The sequence below is a fragment of the Ursus americanus genome, chromosome 33, assembly GCF_024610735.1.
Source record: "Ursus americanus isolate L20-20 chromosome 33, mUrsAme1.1.p, whole genome shotgun sequence".
Taxonomy (NCBI): Eukaryota; Metazoa; Chordata; class Mammalia; order Carnivora; family Ursidae; genus Ursus; species Ursus americanus.
The window spans coordinates 24,471,311-24,495,016 of record NC_142159.1 but is presented as its reverse complement, the minus strand read 5'-3'; the positions used below and the strand labels follow the sequence as shown (position 1 = coordinate 24,495,016).

The following is a 23,706-nucleotide window of genomic DNA, read 5'->3' as shown; positions in this document are numbered from 1 at the left end:
CACTGAGACATGCTATTCCACAGTTCCTGTTATAAACAGCTGTCCACTGTTAACCGAGTGAGCCAGAGAGCCAGCGAACTCCACCCTGGGGGAAGCTGCATTTCAAGATAAACATTTCCTCTGCATCTTTGGTAAATTACTTAGATTTACCTTGGAGGAAAGATATAGTTTTCTAGCGAGAATAAGGGCAGAGTAATGGGGAGTTAAAAATTATCCACAAGCCCTATTTTGTCTAACTGGTAAACAAAGAAGACTGGACTTGATCACAAAGGGGCCCTCAGAAGGGAGATTCCATAGGAAATACATTTCAGATTCTAACATTTTATTTGGGAATCCAGAGTTTAATCTTTTTTAAATATTTTATTTATTTGCTTGAGAGAGAAAGCACAGGTGAGGGGAAGAGCATAGGGAGAGGAACAAGCAGACTCCTTGCTGGGCACAGAGCCTGACTCGGGGCCTGATCCTATGACCCGGAGACCATGACCTGAGCTGAAATCAAGAGTCGGACACTCAACCAACTGAGCCACCCAGGTACCCCCAGAATTTAATCTTAAACATTGATGAAGCAGGTGCTATTTGCCACCAAAATGCATTTCTTCAATCTAAGGCATATTTACAAACAGAGCAAACAGGCAAGAAACTCTGTAAACCAGAGGAAACAACAAAATTCATCCTCTGCCATTCAAGCTTCAGTGTCTATGTTGGACATGTCTGGGGGACTCAATGCCTCCCTCCTTTTCATTCAACACTTAAGACATCTTTTTTTTTTTTTTTAGATTTTATGTTTTTATTTGAGAGAGAAAGAACAGAGGGAGAATGAGAGGGAGAAGCAGACTCCCTACTGAGCAGAGAGCCCAATGTGGGGCTTGATCCCAGGACCCTGAGATCATGACCTGAGCTGAAGGCAGATGCTTAACCAACTGAGCCACTCAGAATCCCCAACTGAAAATATCTTAATTTCAAATATGAACCCCAAATATCTCCTTCTAATACTCCAACTTCCAGAATAATTACTCTCTTTAATCTTAAAAAGAGCATTTTAACATGAAAGCATCCAAAATATCCTTCAATAGGTGAATGGATAAACAAGCTATGTTGCATCCATTCAGTGGAATATTATTCAGCCCTAAAAAGAACTAAGCTATCAAGCCCTAAAAAGGCATGGGGGAACCCTACAGGCATTACTAAGTGAAAGAAACCAATCCGAAAAAGGTTACTGTGTGCTTTCAACTATACAGCATTCTGGAAAAGGCAAAACTATGTCTGGAAAAGACATTCTAGAATAGAAAGTAAAAAGATCAGTTGCCAGGGATGGGGGAAAGACAAGGCTGAACAGGTGGAATACAGGGGATTTTTAGAGCAGTGAAACTATTCAGTATGATTTCATAAGGGTGGATGCATACCATTGTGCATTTGCTAAAACCCCACAGAATCTATAAAACACAAAGTGAACGAACCCTACTGTAAACTATGGACTTTCGTTAATAAATAATATATTGATATCGGTTCATCAGTTAAACAAATGGACTACACTAATGCAAGTTGTTAATAAAAGAAGACTGGAGTAGGGGGAAAGGGTATGGGTATATAGGAACGCTACACTTCCTGCTCAAGTTTACTGCAAACCTTAAACTACTCTGAAAAAGCCTATTTTTTATAAAGAGCATTTCAGCTCTGTTCTCTGCATTGTAAGAAACAGACTCAATCCGCATGTCAACTAACAGGAGATGGGAGCCCAGGCAAAGCCGAACTGAGTGACTTCAGGAGCTATGGGACTAGAAGCGGGGCCACACAAAGGTCAGGGCCCCAGGACATTATCACTGCCCCCCATCCTCCCTCCCGCCTGCCGGCCTCCTCACCCTTCACCGTGTAGCTTCCCTTCTCTTCACAGTGTCTGCTTTCTCACCATCTCAACTCCTTCATGACTGTGGCTTCCCTGTGGCCTCCTGTGGCTTCTCTAGGTTTCTGAAGCTGGTGGCTTATCAGCTACAGCTGCTTCTGTCAACCACCTCAGGACTTCAGTGTTTCCTACTTAAAATTCCTGAGACAGGCAAACCTACTTGGCCCAGTTCATTCCTTGAAGGCCCAGCCCTGTCCTGGTCCCGGGAGCCCTGTGGGTGCACGTAGCAGGGAAGGGGTGAAGGGTGTCCCTCGCACTGTGCAGCAAAGCCCCGAGGCTCAGAGCTGCTTCCTCGGGAACTCCGGCCCGGCAGCCTGCTTTTCAACAGTGGTGTTAGCAGCATCCTTGAGGTGCCTAACGTGGATGGTGTCCTTTGGAATGGATTGTGTCAAAAAAACTAACAACTGAGTAAAACCAGACCTTAGCAATTAAGTATTTCAATACATATTGAAATAGTAATCTTCAGGGCCCCCTGGGTGGCACAGTTGGCTGGGCGTCTGACTCTTGATTTCGGCTCAGGTCATGATCTTGGGGTTGGGAGATGGGCTCCACACTCAGCATGGAGTCTGCTTGAGATTCTCTCTCTCCCTCTCCGTCCGCCCCCCCCCGCCTCCCTCTTGCACTCATGCACGTGCTCTCTCGCTCTCTCTCTCAAATAGAACAAAATAAATCTTAAACTTCTTTTAGAGGCCCCTAATAATATACTCATGTAAATGCACTACCAAACCCAATACAGAAATCAAATAGTAGGCGTTAAAGACTCAGGATGCATTGCAAAACTGCACAAAGTTTAGAATAAAATGTGTGCGAAGTTGTTGAACAAGACCTAAAAAACACAAACTGGACAAAGACATATTTGACTAAAATAATATCAAAGACTTATGATCGTTTACATTAAAATAAGTGGAAATTGGGGCTCCTGGGTGGCTCAGTCAGTTAAGGGTCTGCCTTCGGCTCAGGTCATGATCTCAGAGTGCTGGGATCGAGCCCCGCATTGGGCTCCCTGCTCAGCAGGGGACCTGCTTCTCCCTTTCCCTCTGCTCCCCTGCTCTTGCTCTCTCTATCTCAAATAAATAAAATCTTAAAGAAAAAAAATAAGTGGAAATCACATACTGGGGAAAAGATTGAAATTCCCATAACCATGGCAGGATTAGTGATAAAAACATATCAAAGAAGTTTATAAATCTATTCAAGAAAGACGAATAACACAACAGAAAAGTAGGGGAAGGATAAGAACAATCAGCCGCAGAAGAATCTTTGTGTCCAGTAAACACAAACCTTTGTGCAGTCTCCTGTCTTCATTCTTGGCAGTTTCAATACACACAGATGATCCTTCTAACAGCTTCTTTTGTGTGTGTGTGTGTGTGTGTGTGTGTGTGTGTGTGTGTGTGTGTTAATTGTGGTCAAACACACATAACATAAAATTTCATCTTAATCGTCTTTAAGTGCACAGCTCAGTAGTGTTCAGTATAGTCATAATGTCGTGCAACCAACCTCTACCTGCAAGATGCAATCTTGCAAAATTGAAACTCCGTAGCCATTAAGCAACAATTTGCCATCTTGCTCTCCCCCAGCCCCTGGCAACTGCTATTTCACTTTCTGTTGCTATGAATCTGACCACTCTAGGAACTTTATATAAGGGAAATCAAACAGTATTTGCCTTTTTGGGACTGGCTCATTTTAGCTAACACAATGTCCTTATATTGATTTGCTAGGGCTCACATACAAAATACCACAGACTGGATGGCTTAACAACAGCAACTTATTTTCCCACAGTCTTGGAGGCTGGAGATCTGAGATCAAGGTGCCAGCAGGGCTGGTTTCTTTTGAGATCTGTCCCTTGGCTTATAGATGGCTGTCTTCTCTCTGGGTCCTCACATGGCCTTTTCTGTGTGTGCACAACCCTGGTGTCGATTCCTCTTCTTATAAGGACACTAGTCCTGTTGGATGAGGCCCCCATCCTTGAGACCTCCCTTTACCTCTGTCATTTCTGTTAAAGGTTCTGTCTCTAAATAGAGTCACATTGGGGGTGAGCATCCTCAACTCCAGGGGGACCCGCCCCTTTGTGAACCGAAAGTGATGACATGTATAAACCGTCCATGCTCGCTGCATTTGGACTTGCCCATTTCTTTTGCCTTAACACTTTAAGCTGCTTAAATTAATTAATTAGCAGATTAATATAGCAGAACAAAAAATTACTACTAAGCCTCAGTGGCCTTTTTCGCCAGAACAGTGATTTGATTGAGAGTTTATTATTAATTGCATTTTAGGAGAAAGTTGATAGCCACACGCCCTTGGATTCAGTGCTCACGGTCACTGGTAAAGAGGATTGAGACCTATTGTTAGGGCCTGCTAGAACGTAAGCTTCACAGGGACAGGCGTATTTGTTGAATCAGGACGAAGGGGTGTGGTGGGGATTACAGAATGCACGTAAAGCCCTCAGGGTTGACTGTGGACACTGCTTAGCTCAATGTAAGATTGAGTTCACTTAGAACCACTATGCGTACCTCGCAGATCTGAGCTTCGGCACTGACCATTGTCAAGTGTAAATCTTTGAAAACTTTGGAATGAAGTTGGTTGTAGGACTTTGAGAAAAGAAACTACTTAAAGTCACTGAAACATTATCAAATCAATTTTTGCGATCTCATTTAAAGTAAGTTCTTTGTCCTATAATGTTTATATTAATGTTAATGCAGATTAAAAGAGACCAATAGGAAGTAGACAAAGAAGCTATAGGCATTGTTTAAATTTTGAGTATTTTCTGAGAACATGGGATGAGACCATAAATACATAATGGTGTGTATCTGTGTTGGCGAAGAATTCAGATTCTTGTCTTCCTAAAACAAATCTGAGTTGGTCCTAATACCATATCCCCAGTGCCTCCATGCCCTCTCTCTCCTCCGTGTCTGTTTGCATCCCATGCTCAGGCACTGTACCCCCTACCTTGCACACACCCTCAGCAGCTTGCCCCCTTACTTCCTAATATTCCCTGAGCCAAACCACAGCCCTGGTGACAATTCCAACATGCTGCCCGCTCGGCACGTGCACCTGCCCAGCCAAATGCGTCTGGCATCACACTGCCTGGTTTCATTTTAAATTCACGACCACAAACCTCAAGTGGACTCTTCATGCCCTTGGCAAGCATAGCATACTTACCCAGGCTCGTTTCTCCCCCAGTGCTCCAGCCAGTAATCTCATATCCATTCCTCTCTCCTCAAACCTCCAACAACCCCTCCCTTCTTTCCGAGGTCACCGTGGATATTGACGTCATCCGCAGAGAAAGTCCTCAGACTGCTCACTCCCCACATCTATCTATCCGCATCTGAATCCCACCCGCCGGCTTCCTGCCTGCTATTACAGATGAATCACCAACCGTCCTTTGGAAGCCTAGCCCTTCGCTTTGACCCCTTTCCCTCCCATTACTCATGAATATCACTCAGCATTTCTCCCCTCTCTTTGCTACATCATTTTTTTTTTACCATCTGCTGGATCACTCCTATTGGAATACAAATAACATGTTTTTCTCTGACCTTGAGCCTTCTGTTGACTATACTTTACCTGTGATCTACTTCTCCATTTTTTACTCCCTTTTGCAGCAAAACATCTTCAAAAAAATGGTCTACACTTGCTATCTCCAATTTTTTACCCTTCTCTTTCGATCCACTCTAATCTCACTTTGACTCAACCTTTCCACTAAAACTTGTCCTACTGACGTCACCAGTGAGCTCCACATTGCTAAAAAGAAGAGCCAGTTCTCAGTCTTCCACTTTCTTGATCTATCGGGAGCTTTTGATACAACTGATGACCACCTCTTACCTGACAGGCTCTTTCTACTGGGCCATCAGGACACTTCGTCCTCCTGCTTTCCCCTCACCTCACAAGTGAGTCTTTCTCAGTGTCTTTCAATGACTCCTTCTCTTCTCCCCAGCCTCCGAATGTTGGAGCCCCCAGGCTCAGTCATTGATCTTTTCTGTACCTACACTCAGTCCCCTGTTAATGTCATTCACTGCCATGGCTTCAAAGACCACCCAATTGCTGATCACTCTCAAGTGTACATCTGCAGCCCAGCCCTCCCTCCTGAACCTCAGATTCAGGTAGCCAACAGCCAGCTCAACAGCTCCACTTGGATGTCTAAGGTATCTTAAATGTAACATACCCAAAACTAAACACCGGCCCCACCCAAGGTCTCCCCCATCTGTCAGTAGCAACCCCATCCTTCCAGTTGCTCAGATTAAAACCTTTGAGTCTCTCACATTCACATTCAATCCATCAGAAAAATCCTGTTGGCCCTGCCTTCAAACAACGTGCATGAGCGGAGTGCTTCTCACCACCTCCACCACTACGGTCCTAGTCCAGGTCGCTGTCATCCCTTGCCTGGATTATGGCCTTAGCCTCTTAACTGCCCAACACTCTACGTAGTCTCTTTCCAATATGGTAGCAGTGATTCTTTAAAAGTGTAGGTTAGATTATGCCGCCGCACAGCTCAAAACTTGACAATGACTCTGTATCAGTCGAGATGACCTAGGTTACGTTGTGGTGGCGAATAACCCCAACATCCCGGTGATTTAAAATAGTGATCGTTTCTTTCTCATGTGCCACGTCCGCCTCGGGCAGCAGCAGGTAGCTGGTCATCACCATCACTGATCAGAGATTTTGGGCTTACAGCTCAGAACACTATCTTGAATGTTTCTGGTCACCATGGCAGAGGAGCAAAAAGCTCTAGAAGATTATCACTGGTAATTAAATGCTCCCAAAATGAATTCTCAAGACTCGGCTGCCAGAGCTAGTCACATGGACTAATACATCCTTAAGACAGCCGAAAAGTGTCATCGTGCTTTGTTCTGAGGGCCAGGAGCTGGACATACTCAGTGAGCTCCTGAACACCATAGGCTCCCAGCAGTGCTCAAAATAAAAGCAAAGTCCTAGGGGTGCCTGGGTGGCTCAGCTGGTTAGGTGCCCAACTCTTGGTTTCAGCTCGCGTCATGATCTCAGGATCCTAGGATCCAGACCTACATCAAGCTACATGCTCAGCAGGGAGTCTGCTTGTCTCCCTCTCTCTTGCCCCTCCCCCCGCTCGAGCCCCCCCAAATAAAAAAAATAAATCTTAAAAAAATACATAAAAGCAAAGTCCTTACGATGGCCTGTGAAACTGCATTGGCGGTCCCTGCCCTCGCCTCTCTGACCTCACCGCCTCCTGTTCTCTCCCAGGTTCCTGGCCTGAGTGGCTCTCCTTCAGTTATCTGCACGATAATCCCCTTACCTCCTACCTGACCAGTTTATTTAAAATCATAATCCGCCCCTTCTCTATTCCTAATCCTCACCCCACTCTACACACACGCCTGAACAAAAACTTCTATGAGGGCAGGGAAGGCAGGAGCTCTGTCTGTTTTTGTTCATGGAGGTGCCCCCACAAGCCAAGCCCACATCAGGATCTGCACAAGATAGGGGCTCAGGAATTTTTGCTTCAATGAGTGAACCTCCCTAGTGGTCAGGAAAATACAAACAAAACCCACAAAATAATTGTTTCACACCCGTCAGATGACAAAATGTTCAAGTCTGACAATGGTAAGTAAGCCCTGATGAGGATTTCGTGAGAGGAAATCTTTGCTGCTCGAGAGTGCACATGGGTACAAGCATTTTGGAGAGCAGTCTGGCACTCCGTAGTCAAGTCCAAGACAGATGTGAATTATTACAGTTTGGCGATTTCACTTCCCAGTATTTACCTGGGAGAAACTCATCCATGTGTGTCCAAAAAGACATAGAAAAAGATGCTCATAACAGCATTATTTATAATAGGAAAAGAGTTGGAAACAATTGAAATTTCCATCAGCAAGATACTTGCTACATAATTGTCATATACCAGGGAACACCCTAAAGTGGTTAAAAGCAAGTCATTCACTGTGTTCTGGCTTCCCATCTCCAGTCCAGCATGCGAGGGGACCAGAAGTCGCTTTCGTTCACACAACAAGCAAAAACTGAACAAACTGAAAATCAACGATTCACCTTAGATCCATCGGAGAACTGAGGTCACAGGGCAACCCGGCTGACCCAAAATTCGGAGAGCTAGACAGGTAGGTACAGAGAATCACAACTTATCTGAGCAGAAATCTCCCCAGGAATTAGTACCTGGGAAGGTACCGGGGTTGACACCTTGCTGGAGGCTCAGTGCGGACAAGTTTGAAAGTTAGCAACGCCACGGGGCCCCTCGTACGTCTGAGCGTTCCCTCTAGGAGCCCTTCCAGACTCTACAGTAAGGATCCAGAGAAAACCCCCCTCATGCTTCCAGCAGGGGAAGGGGAAGAGGAGCCGTTTTGGAACACATCCCGAGTACTGTGTTGCTTTTAACAAGCCTTGCCCCCCAAAGAAGCGATTTCACAGAGCCTCATGGACTCAGGGGAATGGAAATATCCAACTGTAGCCCCCTTGAACCTTTCTGCCTGACCTAAGGGGGTAAGGGAGCTGAAAAGCCCTGGTCAATCACAGCCCACAGGCACAGACTTACTGAAGGACCAAGACCTCATAATCTACACCTATGCATATCATATTCCAACTACAGAAAATCTTAGACAAAAAAAAAAAAAATTGAAAGAAGCCATAGGAAAATAACTTACCTGTGGAGGAGCAAGGAAAGAATTATATAGTTTCCGTTTGGGAACCCTGCAGGAAAGAAAAGGATGGAGGGAGCTCTTTTCATGCCTAGTGCAGCCATGCTTGTGTTCCCAAGAAGCGTCGGAAGCCTATAGCAGCTCCCAAGCCTTGGATGCTGGATAAACTGACCGGTGTGCTTGCCCCTCGTCCATCTACTACCGGTCCCCAGAAGCTGAGAGAATGTCTCCCTCTCATCATTTTCCTAAGGACCAGACTTAAGTACGCCCTCACAGGAGATGAAGTAAAGAAGATCTGTATGGAACATTTTATTGAGATTGATGGCAAGGTCCCACCTGATATAAACTACCCTGTTGGTTTTATGGCTGTCGTCGGCATTGACAAGACTGGGCAGGATTTCCGTCTGATCTGTGACACCAAGGGTCACTTGGCTGTGCGTCAGATTACACCTGAGGACGCCAACTATAAGTTGTGCAAAGTGAGAAGGAACTTTGTGAGAACAAAAGGAATCCCTCATCTGGTGACCCATGATGCTCGCCCGCACCATCCGCTATCCTGATGCCCTCGTCAAGATGAATGACCCCATTCAGATTGGTTTGGAGACTAGAAAGATGACGCATTTCATCAAGTTTGACCCTGGTAATCTGTGTATGGTGACCAGAGGTGCTAACCTGGGAAGACTTGGCATGATCACCAACCGAGAGAGACACCCTGGTTCTTTTGATGTCGTTCACATGAAAGATGCCAGTGGCAACAGCTTTGCCACCAGCCCTCCAGCATTTTTGTTATTGGCAAAGGCAACAAATCATGGATTTCTCTTCCCTGTGGTGAGGGTATCCGCCCCACCATTGCTGAAGAGAGGCAAGAGAAGGGCGGCCAAACAGAGCAGTGGGTAAAATGGTCTCTAAGTGATGTCATTGGAAGTCTTTATACTTAATTAAAGATCATACAGCACAGAAAAAAAAAAAAAGGATGAAGTGCTATAGTGTTGCATTGAAAGTGTTGAAAGGAAAAAAAACCCACTAACTTAGAACGCTCCCCACTGACATTATCCTTCAAAAGTCAAGGACAGATAAAGAATTTTTTAAACAAAAATTGAGGGAATTTTTTGCCAGTAGACATTCCTTCCAAGAAGTGTTAAAATAAGTTCTTTATAGAGAAAGAAATGACATCGGTCAGAACTCAGATCTACAAAAAAAGGAAGAGCATTCAAAAAGGAATAATGAGTGAATGTAAAATGATTTACGTGGAGTGATACCAAAAAAACCAAACGAAACCAAACCAAAACTAAAGCGTTTGATGCTGAAGGAAAAAGACAATTTTCAAAAAGACATTTATAGAATGACACCATTTATAGGAATTATAAAAACGTATTATACAATGCCATATATATTATATGGATACACGTGTAGACAGTACAAATACAAAAAGTCACTATAAAGAGTCAAAGTAGTTTCGAGATGGGTTATGTCTAGGGATGGGGGCAGGACTGGGGAATAAGAAACATCTTGGCTGTGTTTGTAATATTTTATTTCCTTAAAAAATATCTAAAAAAATATCAAAAGCAAAATGAAAAAAAATGTTTAAAAGCTCTATTTGTCTATTATGGTCTGACTTAGCTTGTTAAGGAAAAGTTTCAAAAAGTTTTAAGAAAAATAGTAGCCAGTGGGGCACCTGACTGGCTCAGTCCGTGGAACACACCACTCTTGATCTTGGGTTTGTACACCCACGTTGGGGGGAGAGACTACTTAAAAATAAAATCTTTAAAAAAGAAAAATAGGGGCACCTGGGTGGCTCAGTTGTTAAGCGTCTGCCTTCGGCTCAGGTCATGATACCAGGGTCCTGGGATCGAGCCCCGCGTCAGGCTCCCTGCTCAGCTGTCAGCCTGCTTCTCCCTCTCCCACTCCCCCTGCTTGTGTTCCCTCTCTCGCTGTCTCTCTCTGTCAAATAAATAAAATCTTCAAAAAATAAAGAAAAAGAAAAAGAAAAAAAGAAAAACAATAGCCAAGTATCTTTATAATATTACAAAAAGCCACTTTCTCTTTCTCTGCCATACTCTTTTTTTTTTTTAAGTAAGCTCTACATCCAATGTGGGGCTTGAACTCATGACCCTGAGATCAAGAGTCACATGCTCTACCAACTGAGCCAGCCAGGCGCCCCTTCTACCATGCTTTTCAAGACAAATCCCTGGCACTCAACTTAGAAAGATTTTTTTTCACTAGCAGAGTAAAGCTAGCAACAGTAGAGAAGTGACAAGTGCCCTTTACTCGGTAAACAAAGGTTCCTTTTGTTTTCCATAGAATCTCATATTCTCAAAGCTGAACTGAATGGGTTCTAAGATTTAGGAACAACTCTTTGAAATGTACACCTGTTCAGTGTGCAGAAAAAATTTTCATCTGCCTTCAAAAGGCTCTGGTGTCAGGGCACCTGGGTCGCTCAGTCGGTTGGGCATCTGCCTTCGGCTTAGGTCGTGATCCTGGCGTCCCGGGATCGAGCCCCACATGGGGCTCCCTGCTCAGTGGGGAGTCTGCTTCTCCCTCTCCCTCCGTTGCTCTTCCTTCTCATTCTCTCTCTCATTCTCGCTCTCTCAAATAAATAAAATCTAAAAAAAAAAAAAAGACTCTAGTGTCATTACTTCCTTTTTTGGGCGGTGGGGGTGGGGGTACAACCTTGAGATCAAGAGTCACGAGCTCTACTGACAGAGCCAGCCAGGTGCCCCCAGTACAGTTCCTCTAAACTGGCTTGTGCACAGCACGCTTTTATTTTATTTTAAGATTTTTTATTTATTCATTCGAGAGAGACAGAGAGAGCGAGGGAGAGCATGAGCAGGGCGGAGGCAGAGGCAGGGGGAGAAGCAGACTCCGCGCTGAGCAGGAAGCCCGACCTGGGGCTCGATCCCAGGACCCCAAGATCATGACCTGAGTCGCAGGCAGATACCTCACCAATGGAGGCGCCCCAGCACTCATTTATTTAAAAAAGTGATTTAGGGGTGCCTGGCTGGCTCCGTCACTAGAGCACGCAACTCTTGATCTCAGGGTCATGAGTTCAAGCCCCATATTGGGCGTGGAGCCGACTTAAAAATAAAAGTGATATAAAGCGTAAGGCTCACATTTTAAAAGACAAGAGTAACCCTCCTTTCCCCAACATCTAAGGCAGTGTGTGATTGTGATGCCCCTGACCTCCTGGGGCTGGTGCGAAGAAAATGTGGGTGTGCACGTGTGCGCGCAGAGCTGTGTGAACTCCTGACACACTCACGTATTTGGTGAGAAGGAGCCGTAGTACGCATCGGGTTTTCAAAGCGGGGTCCATGACTCGAAGATTACAAACCCCTGCGCGAGGGAGAGGTCACCCGGGAATGCTGACTCGGAGGCTTTCTCTCCCGGCTGCGTGTGGACTTTGAAATCAAGCTACTTCTCCCTCTTCTGCCCACAGGACAAGTCTCTCGGCACGACGCTCCGCACATGTGTGCATGGGACCTCTCTCGGCCCTGAGCCTTTCATGCTGATGTCTCATGACCTGAAACCAGATGTGCATGAAACAGCGAATTCATTAAAAAGTCATGTGAAGAATGACCTCCGCCTGCAGTAGTCATCAAATAACAGAGTAATTCAGGGCTGTAGGGACAGGGAGGGGGCACCCAGAGGCACAGACTTGGTGCTTTCACTCCCCGTTCAGCCAAGAACAACCAAATGTTCATATCAATACAAACCTTGTAACGGTGATGTTTAAAATTCTAAATATTTTAATACTTGGACATATATTGCATGGATCTTGATGGACTAAATTCAGCTCTAGGTAACTAAGTCAGATTTTTCTAATTGGAAATAAACACCAAAAACATCTCTGTGTGTGTGTGTGTGTGTGTGTGTGTGTGTGTGTGTGTATACACATTTGAGACAAATAAAATCTTTTTTTTTTAAGGTTTTATTTATTTATTTGACAGAGAGAGACAGCCAGCTAGAGAGGGAACACAAGCAGGGGGAGTGGGAGAGGGAGAAGCAGGCTCCCAGCGGAGAAGCCCGATGTGGGGCTCGATCCCATAACGCCAGGATCACGCCCTGAGCCGAAGGCAGACGCTTAACGACTGAGCCACCCAGGTGCCCCGAGACAAATAAAATCTTATCATTGTTCCTCCAACTCTCTATAGTTCAATTTCATGATAACCAAACCCTTCAGTTACATGTCTTTGCATGGTCATGTGCATTAATCAGCTCCATTTACCCAAATCACATTATTTTTGGAGGCTTCTGAGCAGAGAAATTAGCAGATTGATTTCTCATCTAAACACCAAAATATGTGGCATAAAAACAATTAAAAAAAACCAACCAACCTTCAGTTGAACAAATGTTGGAAATAACTCATCATTTATTTTTGTATATTTTGTGGGACAACAAAAAGATGTTATGACCATTTCTGGAAAAGGAAATTTATCTTCCAAAGATGGTATCGGTTCACCTTCAAATTCACAAATGCTGCAACTGCTCGAGGCCAAAGGTCTTGCCCCCCCGCCCCCCACCGAGTGGGATTTAATTGCCTCTCCCCCAGATCCCTACTTATGTATTCTGTTTATACCTTGCAGCAATAAAAAGTAGTTCACTCTTGGTTTTTATCTGGTAAAATATCACAGTTTAATTACATTATTTTGGTCTGCGTCCAAAGCAGCCTCCTTGCGATGTCATAGAAGTTATAGGTTTTCTGACGGATGCCAAGACTATCAAGACGGTACGTACATTACGATCATTATGCATCAATGTATTATGGCCATCTCTATTTTACAGTTCATTATTTCATAGTGCTCGTCTAAAAGGTCAAAGTCTTTACGGGATCATTTGGCTCCTTCTTAACTTGGCTAATTTGCAAATAATTTCGCAAATATTTTGCTGTCACCATTATTTGTTTTTTTTTTTTAAAGATTTTATTTATTTATTTGACAGAGATAGAGACAGCCAGCGAGAGAAGGAACACAAGCAGGGGGAGTGGGAGAGGAAGAAGCAGGCTCATAGCGGAGGAGCCTGATGTGGGGCTTGATCCCGTAACTCCGGGATCACGCCCTGAGCCGAAGGCAGACGCTCAACCGCTGTGCCACCCAGGCGCCCCTGTCACCATTATTTGTTGATGAGGATCGGACTCAGGATACGGAATCTTCAGATTATAAATGCCACACTGCCTTAGCCAGACACCCTTCAGCATTTCCTTATTCCAAATAATACCAGCTTGTCCAATAGATACGACATGCATTCCTAATATGGTAAATTGGTTTTTAAAAATCATCTTCCTTTCAGTATAAATCTCAGAAATCAGTAATCTAAGTTGTATCTCCTTGTCATTAATGCACACTAAAAAGTGCCTTCATTTCTAAAGTAGAATAGAGCATAGCATTGGGGTGCCTGGCTGGCTCTGTCGGTTAGATGGTTAGACGTCTGCCTTTGGCTGGGTCGTGATCCCAGGATCCTGGGAGGGAGCCCCACATCCAGGCTCCTTGCTCAGCAGGGAGCCTGCTTCTCCCTCTGCCTGCAGCTCCCCCTGCTTGTGCTCTCTCTCTCTCTGACAAATGGATAGGTAAAATCTAAAAAAAAAAAAAAAAAAAACCAGAATAACATAGCATAGAGTATGTTGAAAACCGGTCATTGTCTAGCTAACATATCTCTTTTTTCAGCACGGCCTTTTCAAATAAAATGCGCTTTAGTTTAATGCTATATTCTAGCACTGAATAAATAAAAATAGAATTGTAAGTCTTTTTTTACTATCAAATAAGTTATCTGATAATTTAATATGTAATTCTTAAATTCTCAAACTGAGAATGCAATCTTTTTCAAAATATAGATACAATTTTTTTGAAAAGTACCTTTGTATTAAAAAAAAAAAGGAAAGCTGAAGAAAGGGGAAAAATACAAAAGATATTTTTCATAACAAAATATTTCATGTTTCTAATGAAACCAATCAAGGGCACAAAAATTCTAAAGGGATCACATAAATGCAATGTATCATTCCAAAGAATAAAATGCATTTAGTGTCTATAGGCCTGTTCCCTGCACTAAGGGAATGCATTAGGGACACATTAGCTATATCACTGCGATTCCGGCCAATAGCCCCTCCGTCAACCTGTCCCTTACGGAGGAACACAAATCGATTTTTTTTCCCACAAATCGATTTTTGGTGCTCGTTAAAAAGAGCACCGTGACTCCTTCGTCCACGTCTTGACTCAAAATCGCAACCTTTTTATTTATTCGCAAAGGATGAGAACATCAGAGCTATCTATAGTAATTGGTCCATCATACAGATATGTGTTCCCTGCCTATGCAAGACTTTTTCCGGGGAGCAGAGCCTCACTGTGGATCTCGCAAATACCTCAGAAGCCCCCTTGATGCTTTGCATTTCACTAACTGCAAGGCATCCCTTTGAGGTTGGTGAGTGAGCTGTGCTGTACTCCGGAGAGCAGATCCGAATGGGTCCTCTTGAATTACTTCGGTCCAGTACCGCAGTGTTGCCAGTGAAGACGGGAGTGCATGGTGGAATGGTTAATCAATAATTAGTAAGCCAGGGATTAGACCAGGAAGGGTCCTTCTAGATAAAATAGTTATCTACTGTGACTGTCTGGGGGGAAGGGGAAACTCAATGTAGAATCATATTTCTCACCATACACAAAACAAAACCTTAATTATGTAAAGAGTTAAATAGAACATGGGATGGGGTGTCCGGCTGGCTCAGTCGGTAGAGCATGTGACTCTTGATCTCAGGGTCGTGAGTTCAAGCCCCATGTTGGGTGTAGAGATTACGTAAATAAATAAAGAGTTAAGTATAACAAATAAAAATATTTAAACCTGGGGGAAATTTAGGTGACTGTTCCCCTTTCGTCGTCCACCCTGCAAACGGTGGACTGCCTCTGGGCCCAGACCTCGGGTTTTTCTCCTCTTTCTACACTCAGCCTGGCCGCGGCCCGTATCCTTACGGCTTGACATGGAAGCACAATGCTGCCAGCTCCCGGCCACACGCTTGACCTCTTCCCGGAGCTCCAGACTCCCAGATGGGCGGGCCTTCGTGGCACAGTCTCAGCGGCATTTTAAACCAGTCAGGGCCCAAACCAAACTCCCGCTTTCCCTTCCTCGGACACGCTCCTTCCTGGATTTCCTCATCTCAGTTGACGGCGACTCCATCCTTCTGGTTGCTTGAGCCCCAAACCTCAGAATTGTCCTCGATCTGCCCCTCTTTCACACCCCGCATCCAGCCTGTTGGCAAATCCTACCTTGAAAATTGATTCATGCTCCGAGTACGGCTCACCACCCGCGGTGCTTCTGTCCTGGTCCAGCGCGCTGTCCCCGCTCCCCCGGATAACGGTACAGCTCGCTGCCCCATCCCCAACTCTCAGTCTAGTCTCAGCGGAGCCACTAGGGGGATTGTTTGAAGACTTAAGTCAGAATTGCCCTTTCTCCCCTCAAACAAATCCACTGGCTTCCAACTCACTCAGAGAAAAATCAGAGGATTTATCAGAGGCCTACAAAGTCCCACGTGATCTGGCCCCATGTTTTCTCTACGGCCTCGTTCTCCTCTGCTCTCCATCTGGCCCATTTTGCGGCCTCCTCGCTGTTATCCCACAGATAATAGGTTTGGCACCCCGGGGCATCCACGTTTGTCATCTTCTGCCTGAAGGGCCCTGTTGTGGGTTGAACTGTTTCCCCCAAAAAAAGCATGTCCAAATCCTAGCAGCCTAGGACCTGTGAATGGGACCTGACTTGGAAATAGGGTCTTCACAGATGTCACTGGGCTAGGGTGGGCCCTAAATCCCATGACTGGGGTTCTTACAAGGAGAGAGAAATTCAGAGACGCAGAGGAGACACAGAGAGGAGAAGGCCGTGTGGTCACAAGGGCAGAGAGGGCGGTGATACAGCCCCAAGCTTAGGGACCTGGGAAATGCTGGAGGAGACGGGAAGGATCCTCCCCTGGAGACTTCAGAGAGGGCATAGCCCTGCTGACACCTTGGTCTTGGACTCTGGACCCCAGGACTGAGAGAGAATAAATCTTTGTCGTTTCAAGCCACCTATAGTTTGTGGTGGTTTGATGAGGCAGCTGCCAGGAACTCATACATCGCCCCCCAGCCGTCGCCAACATCAGATGCCTCGCAGCGTCCCTTGGGTGGGGCTGCTTGCAGGGAGGGCTCCTAGGGCTAACCCATTTTGCACCTCTGCGCTACAACCTCTTCTCCGGCCACCCCCAGCCTCACCCTCCCTCCCTGCCCCCGCCCCGGGGACCCTCGCATAGTCTGGGCAGGGCCCAGGGCCGCCCCTCCTCTCCCTATCCTCTTTCCGACTCTCTCAGAGTGACATAAACCCTGCTGCTTCCTTAGCTCTTCCCTGCTGAGTCCCCAAAAGGGGACTATTGACTGTTCCTTGGTCTTTATATTCTTACCATACCTGTCATATTCTTGAAACAGCGTGGATGCCTCTTCCTAAGGGAGGAGCAGAGGAAGTGGGGAAAAAAAAGCACAAATATGAATAGTTCAAGATCCTCAAGATATTATCTTGCCTGATTAACTAGTGGACAAGTCGGGTTCACCGGAGGGCAGCACTAGAGAGAACACAAACTTTAACCTATTCGTAGCTAGATGTCTGCCCCCTCATTCCCTTCTTCCACGTCTGACTCCTTCAGCTAATCCTCCATGATAAAGAAGCAAAAATGGGGGAGCCCGTTTGGCTTAGTCAGTGGAGCCTGTGACTCTTGGTCTCAGAATCCTGAGTTCAAGCCCCACAATGGATGTAAAATTTACTTAAAAAAAAAAAAAAAAAGACTGGGGTATGCCAATTATATCTCAATAAAACTGAAAAAAAAAGAGTAAAAAAAAGAAGCAAAAACGGTAGGAACCCATGATGGCAATGGGATAAGTGGGAACAGGTCATATACTCTACGGGCTTTCCGCCTGGCAAAGATCTGAGCAAATGCTCATCAGGCTTGCTGCTATAACGGGCCCAGAACAGCACGATCCCAGCTCTGATACTCACACGTTGGCGTTTCAGGGGTGGGGCCGTGCCTTGCACCCCGCCCCAGCCGTGGGCTGATGACTCAGGTGGCAGAGGGTCTGTGGGAGGCAACAGATGGAAAGCCGTCAAGACCAACAGTCGGAGGGACAGAGGGTCGAGTCCTCTGGGGAGCCGTATTCCAGAAGAGCTACAGAGAGCTCAGCAGAGCAAGAACCCTTTTCGTGCCTAGAAACAGAAAGATGGTCAGTGTTTTCCTCTACTGGAAAATGGTTCAGATTCCCACGCATTTTCTCTTCCATTTTCAGTCGTACCGTGGTGGCTCATGACTTTCCGAAGGAGGTGGAAAAGACCACTCTGTGTGTACTTGGCACGTAAAGCTCATAAGCACAACAGGGAGGAAACCCTCCTGGAAGTGTTGGCAGGAAGGAAACCGAGAGGCTGGGAGGAGTCGTTGGAGGACCGGGCAAACCAGGCACCACTCCAGGCAAACCAGCTTACAGTCACTGAGGACAGAAGGACAGGCACCCCCCACCTCTGCCAGACAACGACAGAACCAGCCGGCCCGCAGCAGAGTCGCCGCAGAGGAAGCTTACCTGTAACTAGGTCAGCAGGCAGCCGCACCCCGGATGGCCCCCAGCGGCGTACCCAGGCCCCCCGGGGAAAGTGGCTGCCTGGGCTGGGGGGCGGGGGCAGCTGGGTGCTTCCTGAAATCAAAGCGCTACTCTGCCCAGATCTTGCAAAAACTGGTAAGGACCCTTTTGCTCAGGACTTCACGGCCAAGAACAGAGGGCCAGGGGCGCCTGCGGTTACGCGTCTGCCTTCGGCTCAGGGCGTGATCCCGGCGTTATGGGATCGAGCCCCACATCAGGCTCTTCTGCTGGGAGCCTGCTTCTTCCTCTCCCACTCCCCCTGCTTGTGTTCCCTCTCTCGCTGGCTGTCTCTATCTCTGTTAAAAAAAAAAAAAAAAAAAAGAACAGAGGGCCAGATGGAGGGGCCAGACTCCCGTCTCTGCTGAGACCTCCCTGCTCTGGGGCTCCAGAGGGAGAAGTTAGGGGCCAGGACCTGGACAGGGCTGCCTGGCCTGCCTGTGCCCTTGCACTGGTTACTCCTCTCGTGGGAGCTCCACTTCCTTCTTCCCTTTGCTGAAAGCTGTTAAGGAAAGGGGTTTACCTTTGCTAAAGGGGTTGCTTTCCCTTCCTCTTCCTCATCCTTTGCTTATAAGGGCCAAAGGAACCGAATTCTTTGTTTGCTTATCTGTTCGTTTCAATTTTGTTTGTTTAAATTCTAGTTAGTTAACATGTAGTGTAATACTGCTTTCAGGACTAGAATTCAGTGGTTCAGCACTTTCGTCTAATACCCAGTGCTCGTCCCAACAAGTGCCCTGCTTAATGCCCATCACCCATCTAGCACCTCCCCACCCACCTCCCCTCCATCAACCCTTGATTTGTTCTCTAGAGTTAGGAGTCTATTTTACGGTTCACCTCCCTCTTCCCCCCCACGCATGTTCATCTGTTTTGTTTCTTAAATTCCACATAGGAGTGAAATCATGTGGTATCTCTCTTTCTCTGACTTAATTCACTTAGCATAATACACTCTAACTCCACCCACGTCATTGCAAATGGCAAGATGTTATTCTTTTTTATGGCTGAGTAATATTCCATTGTACATATAGACCACATCTTCTTCATCCATTCACCAATTGATGGACATCTGGGCTCTCTGCATAGTTTGGCTATTGTTGTTAATGCTGCTGTAAACATCGGGGTGCATGTGTCCCTTCAAATCAGCATTTTTGTATCCTTTGGGTAAATACCCAGTAGTGTAATTGCTGGATCGTAGGGCAGTTCTACTTTTAACTTTCTGAGGAACCTTCATACTGTTCTCCAGAGTGGCTGCACCAGTTTGCATTCCCACCAACAGTGCAAGAGGGTTCCCCTTTCTCCACATCCTCGCCAACACCTGTTTTATTTCCTATGTTGTTGATTTTAGCCATTCTGACAAGTGTGAGGTGATATTTCACTGTAGTTTTGATTTGCATTTCCCCGACGATGAGTGATGTTGAGTATCTTTTCATGTGTCTGTTGCCATCTGGATGTCTTCTTTGGAAAAATGCCTATTCATGTCTTCTGCCCATTTCTTAATGAATGAGCTTGTTATCTATTCTAATGAAAGGTTCAAATATAGTAGGAACTCCAGGACACCTCTGCCATGTCCCTGTTTTTACAAAGGAAGGGACCATTAGACTGAAACACGTTGTATTTCCAGCTGAGGCTCAGAGAAGTTAAGTGACCTGGCCAAAGTCACACACCCAGAAGATGGCAAGAGTCACAGCACCAAGAACGGACCTTTGGCCTGCCTATCATCCATTCCCCCTTTTTCCAGTAGCAACATCCCACCCTTCCTTTGGGAAATGCCCCTTTCCTAATTTCAGCCCATATTGTTGAGTGAGATTAACCTGTCCCCACAATCTGGGGGTGAACATGTGATCCAGGTCTAACCTTGAGTGATTTCATCCCCCTTGGCCACAATGATTGGTTCAAGAATGGGATGTGACCCAATTTGAGCCAATAAGAGTTAGACTCAGGATTTTGCCTGAACAGTTGGGAGAAAGAAGCCAGGGCTGCTGGGCCGACTGTGAAGAGCTGTTGGGGACCCCCAAGCCTCGAGACCCTTCCTGGGGGTAAAACGGGCACAGAGGACGGCAGAGTGGAGAGTTGGAGAGATACTGAGTCTTGGTGACATTCTCTCAGCCTCGGGATCCAGTCATGCCTGAAGCCACATGCCAGTAAATGTCATTTTTGGTTTAAGCCCCTCCGAAATGGTCACTGCCACTACAAACGAAAAGTCAGAACTAAGACGACCCCCAAATCCATGCCCTCTGCCGGCACCATGCTGCTGTCAGCTGGGTCCATCAAGCCCCAGATCTCATCGCAACCCTACCCAGGGTTTCTACTCCAGTAGCACTGAGCCTCAGCTGCTCTCTGCTGCATAAAGCTATGTTCACCCTCAAATCTGGCTCCTGACAAGCCCAGGACAGGTGCTCAATAACCACGAAGGAAAGGTGAGCAGGGGCCCAACAGGCGCTGCTTTGCCATTGTTTTCTCCTTTGGTTCAAATTAGCTCTAGGGAGTGTGGGAACCACAGCAGGTCCCAGGATACCGTGCGTTTCCTTCTGCCTTCTCTCCAGCCGGCTCTTCATCCTTCCAGGAAGGAGACAGAGACAAGTGAAATGGAAGCTTCCATCCACTATCTCAAAGGAGGCAGGAGCCATGGATAGAGACCCATGTGCAAGACTTTATAAGCTTTTATCTTGGAAACTGTTGTTATTTTTGTTGCTGCATAGACGTTTCCTTATAGCGTCCAGGAGAGAAGGAGGAGGAGAGGGACAGATCCCTTATAGAGAAGAGAAAACCAAGGTAGAGAGCTAGTCCGTGCTGGTATCCGCATGAACTTCCAGCGTCGCCGTTGGTCTGACATATGCCGCCGCTTTGCCACAGGCTCAGGGGTGACAGACATTGTTTCTGGCAAGAGCCGCATCCTGAGATCTCAAGCGCTGGCTGATGGCATGTCCCCCTCGGTCATGTGCAGCTCCTAAGGGGTTTTGCTCTTCAAATCTCATGTTCCGACAACCCTGAGGGCCCCCGTCCCCACCCTGGCATGAGAATAAAGGAAAGGAGAACATGACAAGACCTCATACGGAGACTGTCATTGTTATTTTGTGGGTATCAGTTAGGACAAAGGACTCCTGGGCAGGCAAGGCCATACTTTCTTGGGACTCAAACATTTGAGGTCAGTGGTTACTTTTCTATTAGAAGAGTAATAGTAATAGTAACAGCAATAGAAAAGGCTCTATCCTTCCTTTGAATTGGGGTAACCTGAGTATGGACATACTAGTTCTGTGTTGGTTAGTGAATTAACCTGAGCCAGTGGCCTTCTTTCAGGAGGAGGGGCCATAACCCACACTGAGAGCCCCCCAAATCAGTCAAGCCATTAGTTTTTTTTTTAGCTGGTGTCTCTATTTCTGCTCTGGGATTTAGATTTCTCCACTGTTGAGATTTCTAGGGTTTTGGAGGTGTTGGCCAGACACCTGCAAGCATCTTTTAACACCGAAGGCTCTCTGCCAAGTATTGCAGCCCCTTGTCTCTGGAGGCTGCCTATAGTTGATGCTGTGGATAAGGGGAGGTCCCACATTCCATAAAAGCAGGAGAAAGGCATGAACGTGATCCCCAAGAGGAGAGGCCCAAGGGTCCGATCATTCTCCCACCCCATCTCGGGCCACCATTCCCCAGACTGGGTGTCCGGGGTCCCACCCCCTCATTCTGTCTAGTAGCTGATCCACCCGGAACAGAGTAGGGCCGAGCTGGACTGCAAGGCCCGAAACCCAGACCCAGAATCCCTCTAAATAGGGGTGTGATGGAGCCCCTGTGGGAAATCCTCAGCTCAGGCCGCGGTCTGACCTCAGGGGCCCTCTGATGAGCGGTACTGCCTGGAACCCGCTGGCTTCCTTCAAAGCTGGTGCACGGGCTGGTGCACTGCTACGTGGCTCCTGGGCCCTGAGACCTCCGGGGTGCTCCCCAGGCAGCTCCCAGGAGGTGCCACCCAGCCCTCCTTGGCTTGTTTTTCTGGCAAAGCCAAACACAGCTGTGCTGGAGGGGGCCCCCACTCAGCTGCCAGCACAAAGCTTTGTGCCCCCGTGAGGCCAGGGCAGACCAAATGAGACCCACTGCTTAGTACCCCGGAGTTCGGTTTTAGGGACAGCACAGCGAGGGTGGGGAGGCGCGTCGTTCTGTCTCTCTGCCTCTGTTTCCTTTTTGTTCCCTTCTACTTTGAAAAGACTGAACAAAAATCCTCAACAGGCAAGACATTGGAGGGAGGGAGGTGCTTCCTGAAAGGTTCAGAGATCAAAGCAAGCCAGAGAAGAGCTCATTCTGACCATGTCCCCACGGCGGGCACGGCCGCGGCTCCGCTAGGGGCCAGCTCCTCTGCGCCTCGCCACAGCCTCCGCGGTGACAAGGGAGAGAGTAGGCGTTGACAGGGACTTGCTCTCCAGGAATTTTCCTTTATCCAGTGACAGCTCCATTCATCTCCCCGAGCCCTGCCCAGAGCCCTGGGCTGGCTTCGCTCTGGCGCCGAGCCCCTGCGAGCCGCCCGGTGCTGTCAGCTCGGAAGCGCAGCCCGGTGCCAGCCAGCTGGGGCTGGAGACCAGGCCGGGAGGCCAGCCAGCCCCGCAGAGCCAGCCGGGCCCAGCCAGTCCGCCGGGCGAGGCTGGGAGGCCCAGGGGCCCCGGGCAGCTCCCACAGCGCCCCCTGGCGGCCCAGGGACACCGTAGCCCACGCCAGCCCTCCAGCGCCCCACCCCATGTGCCCGGCGAGCCGAGACCCCCAGACACTAACTTGCCGGACGCTAACCGCTCAATTCAGGAGTGCCAGGATGAGAGCCTAGAGCGGGGCCGGGGGCGAGTGGGAGTGAAGCTCCTGCTTGCGCTGTGCTCCCCACCCGCCGCCCCCAGCCCGGGCTCTGACTTCACCCTAGGATGGGGGTTGAAGGGCACCTTTGAGGGCCAGCTGCTCCAGCAGACGGCTGGGGGAGGGCTGGGGGTCCTTTCTAGCCCACAGGCATCACACTGTAAAGCCAGGAGTCCTGCTCCCACATGGGCCTGCTGCCTTTCTCAGTCCCGGCCAGGCTTGAACTCCGCGAGGGCCGCAGTTTCACAGCCCTGACTGCCCCCTAAGGCTCTTTTCTTAATGATACGGAGAAGCACGGCGGGGGTTAAGGCAGGATGCGGGTGTGGGGGGCGGGGCTAGTGACCATAAAGTCTGAGCACATTCTCTATAAACACCACATTTCCAGAAGTTTTTAAGGGACCTGGGATCATGACCTGAGCCAAAGGCAGTCGCTTAAGCGACCGAACCACCCAGGCAGGCGCCGCATGTTTTTGGCTGTAATTACCGCCACTGAATGGTACATGTGGAAAGGGCTAAAATGCTAAATCCTGTTATGTATATTTTGTTACACACACACACACACACACACACACACACACACACACACACGACACACAGCCACTTCTCCAGAATAGCACCGGGCTTCCTAGAGAAAGGCAGAGTCTGGGGAATCTGCCCCCGCTAGACCCGAGGATGCCCCCCTCAAAAAGCCGACTGTCACAGTTAGAGTCAGTCTCAGCAGTGGTGGCTGAGTGAGGGTGATGTTGGAGGCTTTTAATTGCTC

General features: G+C 47.4%; 1 long non-coding RNA gene and 1 pseudogene across 1 annotated transcript; one reads left to right on the top strand and one right to left on the bottom strand.

Moving 5' to 3' along the window:
- The first annotated feature begins 8,589 nt into the window (after window positions 1–8,589).
- On the top strand, window positions 8,590–9,402 carry LOC123796177 (small ribosomal subunit protein eS4, X isoform-like; annotated as a pseudogene).
- Window positions 9,403–14,381: 4,979 nt separating this feature from the next.
- LOC123796178 (uncharacterized) lies at window positions 14,382–17,870 on the bottom strand. The gene is made up of 4 exons (XR_006780688.2): window positions 17,790–17,870; window positions 17,500–17,703; window positions 16,915–16,949; window positions 14,382–15,891 (listed from the first exon to the last, which is right to left on the bottom strand). It is a non-coding gene; the product is annotated as an uncharacterized LOC123796178 (long non-coding RNA).
- Between the last annotated feature and the right edge of the window lie 5,836 nt (window positions 17,871–23,706).